The following is a 16,765-nucleotide window of genomic DNA, read 5'->3' as shown; positions in this document are numbered from 1 at the left end:
TGGGTTGCTGGAGCCAGCCCCACTGCATTGCAGGTTTGGGGGTAGATCTCTGGCTGCTCTTTTCTGGTTTGGGGTTTCTTAGGAAGTGGTGATAATGGGCCTGATGGATAGCCTTGCAACAACATGGAGATTCTGCAAAAAGTTGTTCAGGTGGTCATAGTGTGCCTTTCACAGAGCTGTGCATTTTCACGGGGAAATCCTCAGAAGTCTTCCTGGAACTTAATGATTCTTTCATCAGCATATCACATTTGATGATGCAATGACATATGCTAAGTTCAGTGCCCTGACAACCTATTTTAGTAATACAGACACCACCACCTATGCACATGCCTTAAAGAGAACTCAGCTACAGGGAAAAGAATTAAAGAGAAAACCAGTTGCAGCAGATCAAGCTGCAGTTCTTTTCAGCAGGGAATCCACAGATTGGCTTGTTCTCCCCTCCCGCTCCCCTCCTTTTAATGTGGATCTACCTTGCTTGAAAATAGACACCTCCAAACTTGATCTAGGCTCTCTGGTGGTGTCCTAAGCTTTCTTAAGGGTAGGGGCATTGGCTAGCATGGCACTGCTCAGAGAAGAAGTGCTTGACCTTAATGCATCCACTTGGATCACGTTGTCTACCTCTTGCCATGGTGCTGCTTTGAAGAAGGCCAGTTGCTTGGGGCATGGATCAAAGGCTCCTCTGCTGTAATGCGGAGTTTAAAGTACAGGAGAACAGTATGTCTGTGTCATGCCAGAGGACTCCATCCAGTTCCTCAAAGTTTGGGCAGATCACTGGCACAGTCTTGATCTGGTCTTGGGCTGGCCAGGGGTCCCAGCAGCATCCTCTCAGAGACACGAGGACTGTGTGAATGAGTGAATGAACCACACTATCCAAACAGGAGGCAGCTGGTCAGTGACCTCTCTTCTGATAGGTACTGAGGACGTTGAGGCACAGGGCTTTTGTCAAGCAGGACCAGGAAGTGTTTTTAAAAGACTGCAAGGTACCACCAAGAGGGCAGTAATTTTAGTTGGAATTCATACCATGTCGACTGTTTCAGCCAATGTTAATGTGGAGGGATATTAATTGTTTGGCATAAATAAGTTTTAATTAGAATAAATTATTTAGGATTATAATAGGGTGTGATTTGTGCTGTCTGCTTAGGTTTACTTAGCATGAGTAGCTAGATTTGCTGAAGCCTTTAGGCTACAATATTACGGAGAAAAAATTCTCCATGATTTTCATAGTAGTTTTCCTAGCAGTTGGCACAGACCTGTGTTTAGTCTTTCAGTATGGGAAAATATTTTGATATCACACTGATGTCTTGGTATTATTTTTCCCAAGTCTGGGGCTTTTCAGTTCTCCATGTTCCACCAGCGTGGGCAGGTGCACCAGGAGTCTAAACCAGAAGATAAGGAGGCTCCATCCTTCAGCGGAAACAGCAAATCAACAAGATAAACTGCAAGTCAACAAGATAAGAGCCTGCTGGCCTGGACACAGAAGAAGAATCCAATTAGATGTTAGAAGACCTCGGACCAAAAATCACCACTGGACTGAAGGATGCGTGGACACCACGTGAAGGGCACGAGACGGGCCAGTGTGTGGGACCCAAAGGTGTAATTGTCCCGGATTTTCTTTATTCTGGGTTCCTCTCTTTGGAGGCACCCAGCCCGGGCTGATCCTGCTGCTGCAGCTTTCAATTAAATTATTTTATAAAATCCGACACCTGAGATTCTGCTGCAGGAAACCTAGGGTCAAGCCTGAAGAAGGAGGAAGCACACCCAAGAATAAGTGTGTGTGTGCGATACCATGAATTGTGTGTGAATGCTCGGGCAGCAGCTACTCTTTTAACAGTTGACAACTTGTTTTGAGCCAGCACAGGGGTTTTAAACAGAATCAGTGAATTACATCTTGGTACTGTGCTTGGTACTTCTTGCTACAGTCTTGCTGCAGTGTCTTTGAACCAGTTTTAAGATACCATAAAGCATATATTGCCTTTAAAGTTTCTGCATGTGAGGTTCCTTTTGTCCCTGCATAATGTGTAGCCATCTCCCATTCCAGCATCCTGAGGCTTCTGGGTTCACATAGAGACCTACTGTGTGTAGGAGACCTACCTGTTGTCCTATGGCAAGGACAGGCTCCTCACTCACAACTAGGGATCCTGCTCCCGTGTTGAGGCATTCAAATGTGAGACACAACATTTAAGCACTGCAAAGCTTAAGTCCTGTGAACATATTTCCGATATTCCTAGTGCTTCTGACCTTACAACATTCAAGGATAAGAATGTGAAGGAAACTAAAAAAATCCAAACAGGTCTAACCATGACTTTACACAGTGCTCCTTTTCCAGTTGTGCTTCTCTGTAGAGCAGAGATGTAAAAAGTAGCTTTTACCACTAGATGGCATTTAAGGATTGTTGCTTTTTTTTTAAACGACCTGAAGCACAGTCCTGAAAACTGCCTAACTAGGCAAAATGATTGATTTGTAACCTAAGTTTCTTCTTCTCTCCATGCAGTTTGGACTTGGGCACACAAGCGAGTTACCAATATAGAAGCCTATGAACAGGGCTATAAAGTTGACTTGAATGAGCTGTGGCAGCCTGCCTTACTCTCCTCAATCTCACCAAAGTTTTCTTAAAGGACTGGCAAAAGCAGTGCTTGCAAAAAAATAGCAAATCTTAGCTTTGTTGAATCAACTGTACAGGAGTCAGCCACTGAAAATGGCTTGTTGCTGTCCCTTGAGATGATCTGTGCTAAGGGCCACCAGCACAACCGTGGAGCAAGGCTTGCCTGTTGCCTATATACTACTAATTGATACCCTAGAGAGAGTGTGTCACCTGCAACTAAGGGACAGTCAGCTTCTTTGTACCCTTCTCCTTCAGAATTGCTGCTGCTGGGAGATATCCATATCTCTAGTGCTGTGGTGTGAACAGGCACCTTAACACAGGCGCCCAAGTTGCTCCAAAGTCGGAATACTCTTCTCTGAACTTGTTATTGATGTTAACTGCAGAGGAATAAATATGGATGGCCGTTTCTTGCTGTACAGGCGACAGCATTGCCTGCATTTTGTCATTACCCCCTGAGCAGCTCATCTCAAACAGCACATGCACATACAGAGGTGTTGCTGTGAGTCACTGTCCACCTGCCAGCAGAGGCAGGTCACAGAAGCAACACCGTGTTAAAGTCCTTAGCTTAGATACTAACCCAGTTCCATGTTTTATAAAGGCTATTCAACTTTTTTTCCCCATGGCATAAAGCTGCATCTTCACTCAGTGATTACAAATAAACTCACAACTTTGCTCAGTTGCAAAGGCAAAAATAGATTAATGTAGGCAAGAGTCAGAGTAGTAAATGTAGGCTGTTCTCTGAAGACAGCAGAGCTCAGTACCAGGGGTTCAGTCTGGAGATCCCAGAAAGAAGAACATCTGCTGCTAATGATGCCAAAATTATTGCAGCTAACCCTCTCTGGGATGCTACAACCTCCTCTAACAAGGGTGCCACTGGCACAACCATCATGGTGGATTTGTTAGCTTGTGTCATGCATGCCCCTTTGTCACTGCAGCAGTGGGAGAGGTTGTTCTTTCCTTTATTGGGGTATCCTGTTATGGTGCCCAAGGCCTGTGGTATACTTGCTCCCAAGGAACAAGCCTTCCCACTCTGCTCTTTCCAGGTACCCCTGTGCAGTCTCACTTCCATCTGCTCTAGCTGCACTTCTGCACCAGCCCTGCTGACACTGCTCCTGCTCCTCACCCTGGCCTCTGGCAAACCTTAAACTAACAAGGGCTGGGCAGGGGCGTAGATACACATGGTTTGCCTGCACGGTGCGTACAGGGCCTTTCTCTTCCTGTAGCATGCCCCAGAAATCAAGATGCTCAGGTTGTTACACAGGAAGAGAAACAGTTACACAGGCCAATATAGAAGCAGATGGCTCAAAAGCAAGAAAACTCCTTGTGACTTAGTTGTCATGTGGAATCGGGGCGGAAAAGTGTGCCCACCTCTCCATGTCCAATCGCACTGTAAGAATATGTGAGTGTTACACCTATTTCATCTGCAATACTTAAATATTAGCTGTGCAAGTTGCAATCTTCCCACTTCTCCCCATCATGGTCATGCTACAGGTTGCATAATTTTTAAGTTCTGGTTTTAATGAAGAATTAGAAGGAACACAGAAATATTGGATGGTGTGCAGGTGTGAACTTGTAACACATTGTAAACAAATTGGTGACAATTAAAAGGCTTTCTTTAAAGGAATTTTTCTTGCAAATGCAGTCCTTTTTATCTGGGTCATTGTGGCGGAAAAAAAAAAAAAAAAGAAAAAGATGGTTTTGTGAGGAATGGTAGGAAAAAACCTCATCACCAGGTTAATTAAGCTGGCAGCTTTGTTCAGCTGACTCATATTTCATGAGCAATTCTATAGGTGTATTATGAGTTAGTTAAAAAATAACCGGAATAGTGATCACAAAACTGCTGTTGTCATTTATACCCATGGAGAGATGTATGTAACTATTCAGATTGCAATGCATTATATTGAGACTCTAATTAAAAGCAAATCAGGTGTGACCTGTTTTAATAAGTATGCCATACGAATTACCTGATCTTCCACTGAAAGCCTGATGAATTAAAGTGATCTCAGTAGCTTTATTATCTGAATAAGAGCCAAATTGGATTTAACCTAGTTAAAACAAAAAACAATTACTTTTCAATTTTTACTATTAATCATTATATAATTAAATGAGATCCAAATGAAACTCAATGTCCAGGCTATCAGTGGTTTTGATATGAAGCCAAATTTTTAATTTTTACATTTCTTTGGGCTGGGACATAGGCAATACATCTGATTTTTAACTAATATGTACTTTTTTTTTTTTTTCCCCTGCCAAAATTACTATATTTTCTATTCTGGTGTAAAGTAACATTTAGAATTGCGGGGTTTTAGCTCTTTTTCATTCTCAGCAGGCTCTTCAGTCTGATTCATTCCTCACATCCAGAACAGCCTTCATCTCTTTGGAAGGGAACAAAAGTTGTGTCAAATAAGCAATGTTCAACACGATATCCTGTTCCCAATTATGCCCCTATGATTCTCCTGTGGTTTCTTCTCTGGGGGCTGGTGTGTCCTGGAAGAGAGCATTCAGGCTGTGTTTTTTTCAGAGTTTTCCCTCTGAAACAGAGTCTTTCAGTGTAAACTTTTAAAATGAATTTGTGGATGTACTGTAGGAACTTGTCTCTGCATTTACCTGTAAAGTTATATTTGCAATTCACACACACATTTGAATCTAAGAGGGCTTAGTGCTTTTATCATGCAAAATGAAGCTTTTTGGAGTCCTTCTACTTAGAGGGATATACCATATTTCCTCCCTGTAATCCTCATTCATTAGAAATATTTATATAATCTTCCCAAAATATTCCATCAAGTTCTAAACCGAATCAGGAAGAATACTTATAGCAAGGAGGACACAAAGCATCACTAGGAAGGCTGTGCTCTCAAAGGGACATACTGTACTTTGGGTCAATAGTCGAGGTTCAGCTCACCTCTAAAAACACTGCTGAAAAGCTGGAGAAGGGAAGTGTAGCAGGTGTTTCAGAGGGATCTGCATTGTGGTGAAACTTGTGGTGTCTTTCTTTTCTCACCACCCTGTTTAGCTTCCCAAACATCAATAAACCACAAAAATTAGCATTTCTTTAATATGACCAGAGCCCTGCAAAAGTTCTCTTCTTGCTGTCTGTTAGAAAAGTGCAGCAAGTAAGCAGGAATGCATCTGTGTTTTGAAAGCAGGAAGGTTGACAGTGAAAATTCCCCCAAGATCGTGGTTTCAAAGCAGCGCTCAACTCAAACATTTTTTTCTCTTCCTCAGAGTCTATTGTGATGATTCCTTTCCACATGGAGATTCTTCTTGCAAACCAGTTGCTTCCAAACCTTAGGTTTAACCAGGCCCTTCACTTCATACGATATTTCCTGGCTTTCTTTGTCTCAGGCACTATTCCTGGGTTTTTCATAGAATCATAGAACAGCCCAGGTTGGCAGGGATATCAACAGATCATCTGGTCCAACCTTTCTTGGGAAAGGGAGCCTAGATGAGATTAGGTACCATCCTGCCCAATTGAATCTTGAAAACCTCCAGCGACAGGGGCTCTACCATGTTCCTGGGCATGTTGTTCCAGTGATTGATGGTTCTCAATCCATACTTTCTAATATAGGAGACTCTTACCTTGGGTATAGTGGGGTCCCTCACACCAGAACTTTGTAATCCTTGTTAAATCTTCCATTGTCATTCTGTTCTTCTGGTGACATATGGCAGAGGCATAGCACGATGGAGGTTTACTTCCAAAGTAAAAAAGGAGGTGAATGCAAACTTTGTACAAATTTATTACAATAGGAAATAAGTTTACCATAAATATATTGGTTTTTATTAAGACTTAACAAGTTAAGACTTTAAATCACAGTTCTCATGCAGATGTGTACTATGCAGTAGCTCTCAGTGGAGACTTCACTGGCCTCCAAGCTCCCAGAGAAGGGGACATGGCAACACAAGGTAAGTGTGAAAAGGAAGATGTAGGAGAAAGTTGTTCCCCAGGTGGTAAAGGCCAATTTTCTCTCTTTTACAACACAGATACACTAAATTCCTTTGTTAGAATTGTCTTGATAATGAATAGCCTATACTGCTTGTTTTCTACTATATTGTTCTCTTAAATCTGCATTGCAATTTACGTATGCTTATGGACACACAAGTCACCACAAAATTTCTGTTAAGATCCCCATCAGCTGAAAAGCATTATAGTTGCCTTTTGTTATTAACCACACTGTAACTCACTTGTTGGACTTCTTGTTCAAACTGCAGATTTTTGAAGGAGTGTGAGACTGGCTACAAGTGAGACCAACAGAAAACCAAACTTCTCACTGTTACTGATGTGTTTGATACCTGATCCAGCTACTGAATTAGTGATGCCGAAACAACTTTGAAGTAGTATCAAAACTGAATGAAGGTCTAAATTATATATGATGCTGCTAGCTTTTTTCTCCCTTTCTTTACTCTCCTGTTCCCTGCTGCTAGTGTTGACTATGCTGAGTCCTCAAGCAGCTCTCTTTTTCACTGCAGGTGGAGCACAAACACTTCTAAAAGTTGCTATTCATGCCTGTAATGATGCTCATAAACCACCTACTCATGTTAGGAATGCTGTAGTATGAAAATGTAGTGCTACTTACTGTCATGTCTCCATTCAAATAACTTCTTGGTCATTAACTAGTCACAGCATCATAATTCTGGGGCAAACGTCTATATGTTCCTCTGCCTGATGAGAGGTCTTAGGCGAGAATTCTGTTACTACATTGCCAATACAAACTAATCACCACTTCCCTGAGGAACATAGTAATAGCTTTTCAGATGAGAGGAAAAAAAAATCTACGCTGTGCTAGCTTGATTTTTAAAGATATTTTAATAACAAATAATTTATCTTTTACCAGAGTAGACATCAGGGGCAGAGATATAAAAATATTGCTTTACTCTTTGGGTAATTTTGAATATGAAACTGGGTAAGAATTAGGAACTTATTTCATCTGCTATAGTGTACTGAGAAATAAACATATTCTCAAGCCATTAAAACTCTCAGAGGAGCCAGATGGCTGCCAGTGGCAAAGGTTTGTGACTTTGATACATGCACCCTTGTTTAGTGACTCTTCTGAGAAATCTGGGAAATTTCACAACACAAAAATTATTTCTTACAATCAAACCTCTCAGACCACTTTGTGCCACAGGGTGGTGAAGTTTTCTCCTGACCACTTTGATCCTTTATGTCTCTTCAGTCCTTCTGATACCCTACAGGGTTGTGTGAAGGAGTTGGAGATGGACTGCCAGGCCTGACTTCAGGGGGTGACAAGCAATGGAAAAGACCTTCTCTGAACTGCTCAGGGCTGATACCTGGGGCTAGGGACTAGCTCTTTCAAAAGTCATCCTCAGCAACTGGGAATCCAGGCCCTCAGGCCTGGATTTGGTGAATGAAAATTGGGTCTGAGATTGCCTGATGGGAAGAAGAGGGGGACAGATAGGACTTATCATCTTCTGAGGTCAGGTCCTTCATGCAACTGGTGCTACATGGAGGCAAGAAATGTTCTTTAGGGGAGGGGAAGGGGGACCTGTTATGCTCCCAGGTGACAGTGTCCCAGGGCTACTGTGGCAAGTAAAGCAGAAGTAGCAGGAATGCAAGTTAGTGTAGCAACTGACCAGAGCCCGGGGAAGTTGCCACCTTTCTCATCACTTTGTAGTTGGTCACAGAAAATGCAACAAAGCGCACAAGTCTGCTCACCAAGACTGAGATCTTCCTTGGCTGTTTGGGCAGTACAGCCCAGGAAGGTGCCTGCAAGGAACAGCAGTCCCTCTTGTAGCAGTAACGGGGCAGCTGACAGAGCAGGTGGAGGCCGCAGCTGCAGCAGTGGCCACATCCTGCATGGCCTCAGCCCTCAGCCTCAGCACAGTGCTGTCACTGACTCTTGCACATGCAGAAATCAAACGGGGAAGGGAAGAGCAGCTCCTTGGTGGTTCCATGTCCCTCATGCTCCCACCTGTGCCGTGGCCAGAGCTGAGAGGCACCAGCTCCTCTGCCGGCCGCCCACCACCCCAGGACCAAGGATGGTCAGCAGGGTCCTGCTCTCCTGCACGGGAGCAGCGGAGCCACAGGCATGGTCAATGTGATATGCAAGGCTGTCATCCTGGGGAATTGTGCTTGGGACCATCCCTAGGTGTGCTTGAATTTATTAGTGTCGATGCAGCTGTGCTGTATTGCTCTTCCGTGTCCCACAGCTCCTCCTCAGCTTCTGGAGTTACACAAGCAAGCCTCCTCCCTCCCCATCTTGCATAGCTGTATGCAAATACTGAAGGTATGTAAGGGGACTCTTCAAGACTCTTGTGACTCTCCCTCCTTAAGAGCTTCTGTCTTGACACATTATGGTAAAATTGAGATTTATGAGAATTTTTCAGGGATTTCTAACAAACACAATTTGTCAAGGGGGAGTATTTGAGGACTCACATGGGCTGCTGAGATGCATGTACTCCATTCAGAGGAAAGTATGTTGTCTCCTTAAAGTTGCAAGATATTACCAGTAGGGTGATGTGCAGGATCTAGTAGATATGAAGGACAGCAGCTAAGACCTGAGCACGGCAAGGCTGTGTGTCTGGATGCAAGAAGTATCTGGTCTCCCTGCTTCATCTGTGACTAACCCCAGCTGTAGTTCTCCCTAACTTTTTAACCTCAAAACATTACAAACATAACCAGTGACTAACTAAATTTAAATAATTAGCATTGTGTTCTACACATATACTCCAGATCTTCATTCAGGGGAAAAAAAAAAAAAATTACCTTGACCTGAAATCCACATCTTTAGTGGTAGATTTAAGGTAGAGCTAGCTCTTGCTGCTGCCTGTAATGTGCCTGGACCTGGACCATGCACAGAAATGTAATTTAACCTGGGCAGGTATCACACTAAGACAACTGAGCCACTCCTAAGCCTGGTAACAGACACCACCAGGGCTAGCACCGTGCTTTGTAAATAAACCCGCTTGCTAGAAACTGCTATATAAATCACTAATGCAAGACACACTGCACAGCACAGATAAAGCTTCAGAGGCGGATCTTACAGAGCATCCAACACACACAAGCAACAGCTGCAATACTCCTTCATTTGCTCCCCTAATCAGAATTGAAAGCCCATGCTAAAGTATTGAAGATGTGTCAGACTGTGTGTCTTTCTTCTGCCTTTGCCTACTAGTTCAGAATCATCATAGAATCATCATAGAATGGTTTGGGTTGGAAGGGACCTTAAAGATCATCTAGTTCCAACCCCCCTGCTGTGGGCAGGGACACCCTCCACTACACCATGTTGCCCAAAGCCCCATCCAACCTGGCCTTGAACACTTCCAGGGATGGGGCAGCCACAACCTCTCTGGGCAACCTGTTCCAGTGCCTCACCACCCTCACAGTAAAGAATTTCTTTCTAACATCTAATCTAAATCGACCCTCCTTCAGCTTAAACCCATTACCCCTTGTCCTGTCACTGCACTCCCTGATAAACAGTCCCTCTCCAGCTTTCCTGTAGGCCCTCCTAAACATTAAGGGTAGTGATTTCCTTTCCCCTACCACACTCACAAAAGCATCAGCAACCTTGCATTAAAGAAAACTCTCACAAACAAACTCACTAGAACTCAAGAATGTTCTTCCTATGCTTTAAACGAGGCTTCCGAGAAAAACACAGCTCTTTCCATGGCTTAAAGGGTGACACAGACATGCAATGAAACAGGGGCTTGTGTTGCTCTGTGGCGGGGTTCCAGAGTTCTGCCCAAGCATTTCAAGTGGTCTGTATGCTATCGGCGCTGACTCTCCATGCTTGACAAGGAAAAGGCCCCTCATGGGGATTAAGGGCCTATTCAAATCGAGAGAAAGGATCTCATTGACTTCACCAGTCCTCAGATGAGGCTTAAGTGTCCTCTCCTGACCTCTCTGAAGCCATCTGGAAAAATGGCTTATAACCTTGTCTCTCCGCACAGAGAGCAGATCCAGTATCCAAGTCTAGGCGGGGGAAAGAGAGAACTTGGCCGTTCTCAAGTCAGACCGCTTTTTTAAAATGCTAAAACAGGAGAGGCTTAGAATTGAATCTTTAGACATCCTGTTTCTAGGATGTCAGCTGATATTTGTGTAGCGTGACACATTTGTCTGTTGTCAATGACAGGTCTTTTGGCTAAGTCTTATACTTGCTATTACATGTTATTTAAAAAAAAACAAAAACAACCCACAACAAAACCCCAAACACAGCACAGTAAACTGACTGACTATGGCAGACCACGTTTTGTATTGACTCTACTCAAGAGAGCAGAAAGGAAAGACTACCTCACTTCCACCCTGCCACAGTTCATTAGAATGAGTCCTAAGTGGTTTATCTGCATGTTCAAAATCCAAAAAGTTGTGCAGTGTGGTTAGCTTCAGGACAGAATCCTGTGATTTTAGTAGTTAATCTTGCAACAACCTTTCCTCTACCTGATTTTCTCCTTCTGTTTCCCCCTACCTGTCCTTGATCTATCCTAGCCGCTAATCCTTATTTGCCTTAGAAATCAGAATGCGCAGCCTTGAATTCCATTGCCTTTGAAAACATCAACTGAAAGGAAGAGTTCAGGCACATCCATACATCATCACACTGCCAGAAAGATCTCCCACATTTCAAGTGGCACCAACTCCACTGTTTAAAACTGATTTTTTGAAGTTGTGTTATGAAAACACAAAATGAAATACTTACCTCATATGAGATTATGGGACACACTAATTTACCATTGTACACCTTACTTAGATGTGAAAAAATACCAAAGACTTATCCACAGATGCTGCTTTGCAAAACGAACAGCAAGAATCATTTATCTAGCTGTGCCAAGGAAGATGCAGTCATGCAGAGATGAAAACGGTACTTGTAGTTGTTGTGCAAAGCAGTGGCAGAGTTCATATCAAGAATTGATTTCCCATTGTTCTTCTCCTTCCTTTTTTTACTAGGCTTTCTATTGACACGTTCACAAAATTAAATCCAGGTCTGCGCAGAGTCTTTATGACTAGCCACCGCTGTCTCCAGTTAATGCACGTCATGAAAAGTTCATCCAGTTTAAGCACATCATGAAAAGTTCTGCATACTTCTTTTCAAAATAGCATATTAAGTATAAAGTTACATATATGGATCTTAATTCTTTAAGTTATCCCTACACAGAATTTACATGCAGGGGTGGTAATACTCACAAAGGACTGACACTTAGAGTTGTCCTGTAAATAAAACAGAAACTTCTTTAGTGTGTAAGTACTTGATGTTTCTTAAGATACCTCTGAGATATCTGACTACAGTGGTTGAAAACATGATCACTCCAGGCTGTTCAGAAACACACTTTGATCCTGTTAGGTGCTTGTAGACTGCAGTCCAAGCACATGCTGCTGACAGCATGATTTTCCAAGGTGATGTGAGCTTGCTTTGTCCCTCTGGGTGAATCCCAGCCCCTGGGCTGTGAGCCCAAGTGGACCTGTGGCAGTTCTAAAGGGCTGACAACAGGGACAGTCATTTGGGAGTCAGGCTCGTATTTTCTATCTTAGCCATAAAATCTGACGTTCACTGATTGAAAGAGGAAAAAAGAAGGCTGGGACCAGGGCTGGAGGGAAAAAGAGGTTGCTATTCATATGATCAGTGGCCTTTGATGTGCAAAGGTCTCCCTGGTCACAAGAAATCAGGGGGATCAGTTCTCCTGAAATGCTGCACAGATGCAGGAGATTTTCAAAAACCCAACACGACAATATGTGGAAGAACACATCAGAGCTAAGTGAAGGTGGCAGTAGCTGGAAGAAGGCATGCTTTACACGTGTAGGACATGGCCAGTCATCACACACCTCATACAAGCCCACGCGAGCCAATGCATATTCTAAGTTTCACTGAAAGCATTTGCTTCCATTATATAAGATTCCAGCTCCAGATCATTTTGTTTTGTTTTGTTTTGTTTTTCAAAATAAAAATGCAGGGCAGCTTGAAATCCATCTTTGCTCTCAGAAGCTGCAAATGGTTAATGCTCAGTGTTCTGTGCAGTTGTTATCACTGCCTATAACTCATCTTTTCAACTGTCATGGTAATGGGACATGGTAATGTCCCACAAGTTACGTATTCTTTCCTACATCTGAGAAGATGACTTCAGTAACTTTCCTAATAAAATACTCCACAGACATCCTGGAAAATCCTGATCAAGCAGATGTCTACAAAGCTCCTTATCCCAGTGATTTCTCTGTGAAATCCTTTGAATTTTTTTTATTTTTTTTTTTTAATTGAGAGCCTCGGAGGGTTCTTTCAATGATGTTTCCCCTTGGAATCCAGTAAGGCAGCATCTGCATTTTTCTGAGGTTTTCAGGTGAAGTGAACCATAAGATTGCTCCCAAGTAAACATTCATCTTTACCTAGAAATGGCCTCATTACCCAGCAGGTCATACATTCATTACTGGTTCTTGTCCCGAGAGCTTGCAGAGTCACCTGGTGCCTCGTCTAAGTGTTTTAGCACTGGCAAAAATGGGTATTAATGATTGGCCCTAATAGGCTCACATTGTAAGATTTGATTTGAATGCCACAGAGTAACTGGGCCATCTAGAGCTGACCTGCCTGAAAATGTCAGCGCAGCATGTGACTATTGACAAAGTTAGGCGCTGCTGTTTCGATTAGTCATTTTATGACTCTGTCCCCAAATCCATCCATTCAGCCATTTTTTTGGCTGGAAGCCAACACCAGCTGCTCAGGTCGGGAACTGCCCTCTCTTAGGAAGACCAAAGGAAATGTTGATGTGTGCTGTGTATTTGAACCGAAGATCAGCAGGGGAGACTTTCTTCCAATCACAAGTGAATTCAAGGCTGTGGGTGACAGGCAGGCCACCGCTGTAGCTTATAATGACTCTAGTTAAATCCTCAGCTGCATACTTTAATTGCAAGTTAAATTAAGATACTGTACAAAGAGGTTCCAAATGTAGGTGTCTTCCTTTCTTAAAATAATCCTTAAAAAGAAGTCACATGCTTAAAACCCTGTGATGTGGTAAAACTTTTCTGTCAAGCCATGACAGGTACCGATGGGCTAGGCAGCATTGGAATGCAAATCTGATTCCAGCTCCGACATTAGCAAGATGCCGTCTGTTGAGGTAGCCGTCACTGGAGTCGTCACCGTTACTCAGAAGTGTAGTTGCACACAAGATTAAATATAACAATACAGCTATAAATAAAGTGAAGTGGTTACTGATTGTGGTGACTGATTTCAAAAAAATGTGGTGATCTCCACTTTTCAGCAGTGATATCCGTACAGTCTGTGTCTGATTATAGGCTCGTAGGATAATGCAATTTGGAAGGGACCTTCAGAGGTTACTAGTGCAACCTCCTGCTTAGAGCAGGGTCAGCTATGAGATCAAAGCAGGTTACGCAGGATTTGTCAAGGTACTTCCATGTGCATCAGTCTCTGTGAGAGTTCTGTGCAGCTCATCCTTAGTTTTTATCCTTGCCCTCACCTCCTTCCTACTGCCCAATCTGGGGATCACATACAGATACTACACTCAGCAAGACAGTCTCCTTAGTTCGCACTAAATTGTTTAATATACGTGTTAGCAAAATACTGGAAAACACAACTCACAAGGCCTCTATGCTCATTCATATCTGATTAACTAAGTGCAGTTCATCCTTAGTTTTGATTCTTGCCTCACCACCTTTCCTCAGGCTTAGATAGGATCACATGCAGTAGCTTTCAATTTCTGCATCAAAAAGTGTTTAGAAAAATGTGCTGCATTTCTTGGCATGTAGCTGTCACTTTAATATGAATGTCTCAAAAGAAATATATTTTTTTTAATACAGCAAAATTATATTTCTGAGATGCACACTACCAGCAGGTCTGGAGCAATTGGCTTGACAGCTCTTTCACATATGTCTTTTTTATGTCTTCAACTACAGGCTTCCAGTTTATTTTCCATGTGATCAGAGGTGTCTGTTGACACCACAGTCCAGCTTGGCAGTTGATTACAGGGTTGTACAGATCTACTACCCTATTTCCACCAGAGCCTGCCACATCATTAATTTTCCTCAAAAAGATCTTAAACAGATGATTTTACACTTTTAGGCACTTCAGAGACATACCTCAATTTATTAAGCTATGGATGGTTCATATTTAACATAATACCAGCAGAAACATTTCCAAATCAACACCAGTCCTTCCTGTCTGTGTGGGAATTGGTCTTTGAACAAACTGGGGAAGGAGCTCCACACTGAAGCAGCCTGGACGCCCTCCTCTCCCACCTGAAAGAACTCGGCTCTCAGCTGCCTGCAAATGGTAATGCTCATGCTGGAAGTTACCAGTGCTGGAATTTTGGAGAAAGCAGTCAGACAACTTCTTTTGCCTGTTCTTCAGCTTCTGTATACCAAGCACACTCTCCTCTTGAGCTGAAAGTATGACTCAGACCTATGTGAGGAAATATTTCAAGATCCTCATGAGCCTTAATCATTATCCTCCACCAGATGTCAGGGAGCTTTCAAAGTTTTTCGGAGGCTAAACTCCAGTTCTTATCCATCTGCTCAGGGCTAATTAAAATATGGTCTGGACAAGACCAAAATATACCTAGAATGACTTAGCACAGGAAGAAAAATTGATAGCAAGACAACTTCTGTGAAACATTTACTGCACTGCAGGCCACAAACATTCAGTGCTGATGTTGCCACCTTTTTGCACAATAACTTTAATAAGAAATCCTTTTGTCTCTGTGCTTATGAGAAATCTCTCTAAATGATGAAATTACAAGCCCCACAAGGCCATTTTGAACAAACAAGGCTGAGCTGTGCTGGTGGCTTTCATGTGACTTTGCTGCGTCCTGCTGCCAGCTGGTACGGAGAGGTGTGGTAGATTTGCTGTTGAGCAAAGAAAGACTGCCTTTGCCACCATTCCCTAAAGTCAGGAAACGCAGAAAAAAGAACAGTTACCAAAACAATTCATCTGCAGGAATTGCATTCAACAACAGGGTGTCTGAGGTATAAGGTTTTTCTCTAATAGGAGTTAGGAAGAGGTTTTTTTGTCTTTCTTTGTTGGTGACAAAGGAAAAATTATACATTTTAACAGATAACCTGAGAGCTTTACTAGTCATAACAGAAATACTTACATAAAATCCACCTTCTACTAGCATTTAAATAACTATTCAAAGTGAAAACAATCTGCATTATTCCATACAGTGGATAAAAAAGAAACACGAATCACACAGGACTCAAGCTGAAATCTCATTCTGGTGACCAAGATAATTGTTTCCAGAAGAAGCCCATACATAAGACGTATGATAACAGAAACATAACTAATAATTTTTAAAACCTGTCAATTGTAGACACTTCTTCCCCCCCCCCCCCTTATCAGCTTCACCAATGCCATCACAAAGTTATCACCCAGCCAGCAGAGGAGGTAGCACTGCAGCAAATATGTGCAAGGAATTGGGAAGCAGATACTATGATAAAATGTAATTATGCTATATAAAAATATATATTTCTTTGGAGACACTCATATTAAAGTGACTACATCCCAAGAAATACAGTACATTTTTCTAAATGCTTTTCTAATGTGGAAATTGAAAGTTACTGTGCAAGATCCTATCTAAACCTGAAGAAAACAGGCTCGATTTCTGACTAGCTGACGAATGTTTGTAGCAGTTTTCCAATTTGTTCTGTAGAATTGTAGATTCTGGCATAAAAGAGCAAAAATGAAATATGTATTCAGTAGCTCTAGGGAGAAGCTGGTGTGAGGGCCAAAAAAGGGAAATAAGGGAAAATTTCTGCATTCCTGATGTGAGCTCTGGGCCTTTTTCTTTGGATTCTGACTGATCAGATTTCATACTTTCTACCTGATCCTTCATGTTAAGGAACAGGTTGCTAAACCCAAAGGCTTCACAAGGCAATAGATGAGTATATCATGCTTTCAGCTGTAGAACTTATGTGGTATATTCAATTATGTGAAGTTATAGCCCTAGCTAATTAGTTGACAAAAATACAATTTTTTAAGGCTTTTCCTTGGGATTTTTTCATCAAATCGAAGATGTTTGTTTCTTTTATCTTTAGTTACCTAATAATAAAAGGCTTCAGAAAATGTTTACCAAGAGAATAATGGCTATTTGCAATTTGCATTTTCCTTTTGAATGATCTTTTCAAGGGAGAATCACAAACATCTTACCAAAACACTTCCCATGATTTCTCTTGGGGGAAGGTTCAGTGCTGCGTGTGCTGCCTGTACACATTTGTTT

This window comes from Balearica regulorum, chromosome Z (assembly GCF_011004875.1).
Source record: "Balearica regulorum gibbericeps isolate bBalReg1 chromosome Z, bBalReg1.pri, whole genome shotgun sequence".
NCBI lineage: Eukaryota > Metazoa > Chordata > Aves > Gruiformes > Gruidae > Balearica > Balearica regulorum.
The sequence above is the reverse complement of the archived record's forward strand: the minus strand, read 5'-3'. Positions refer to the sequence as shown.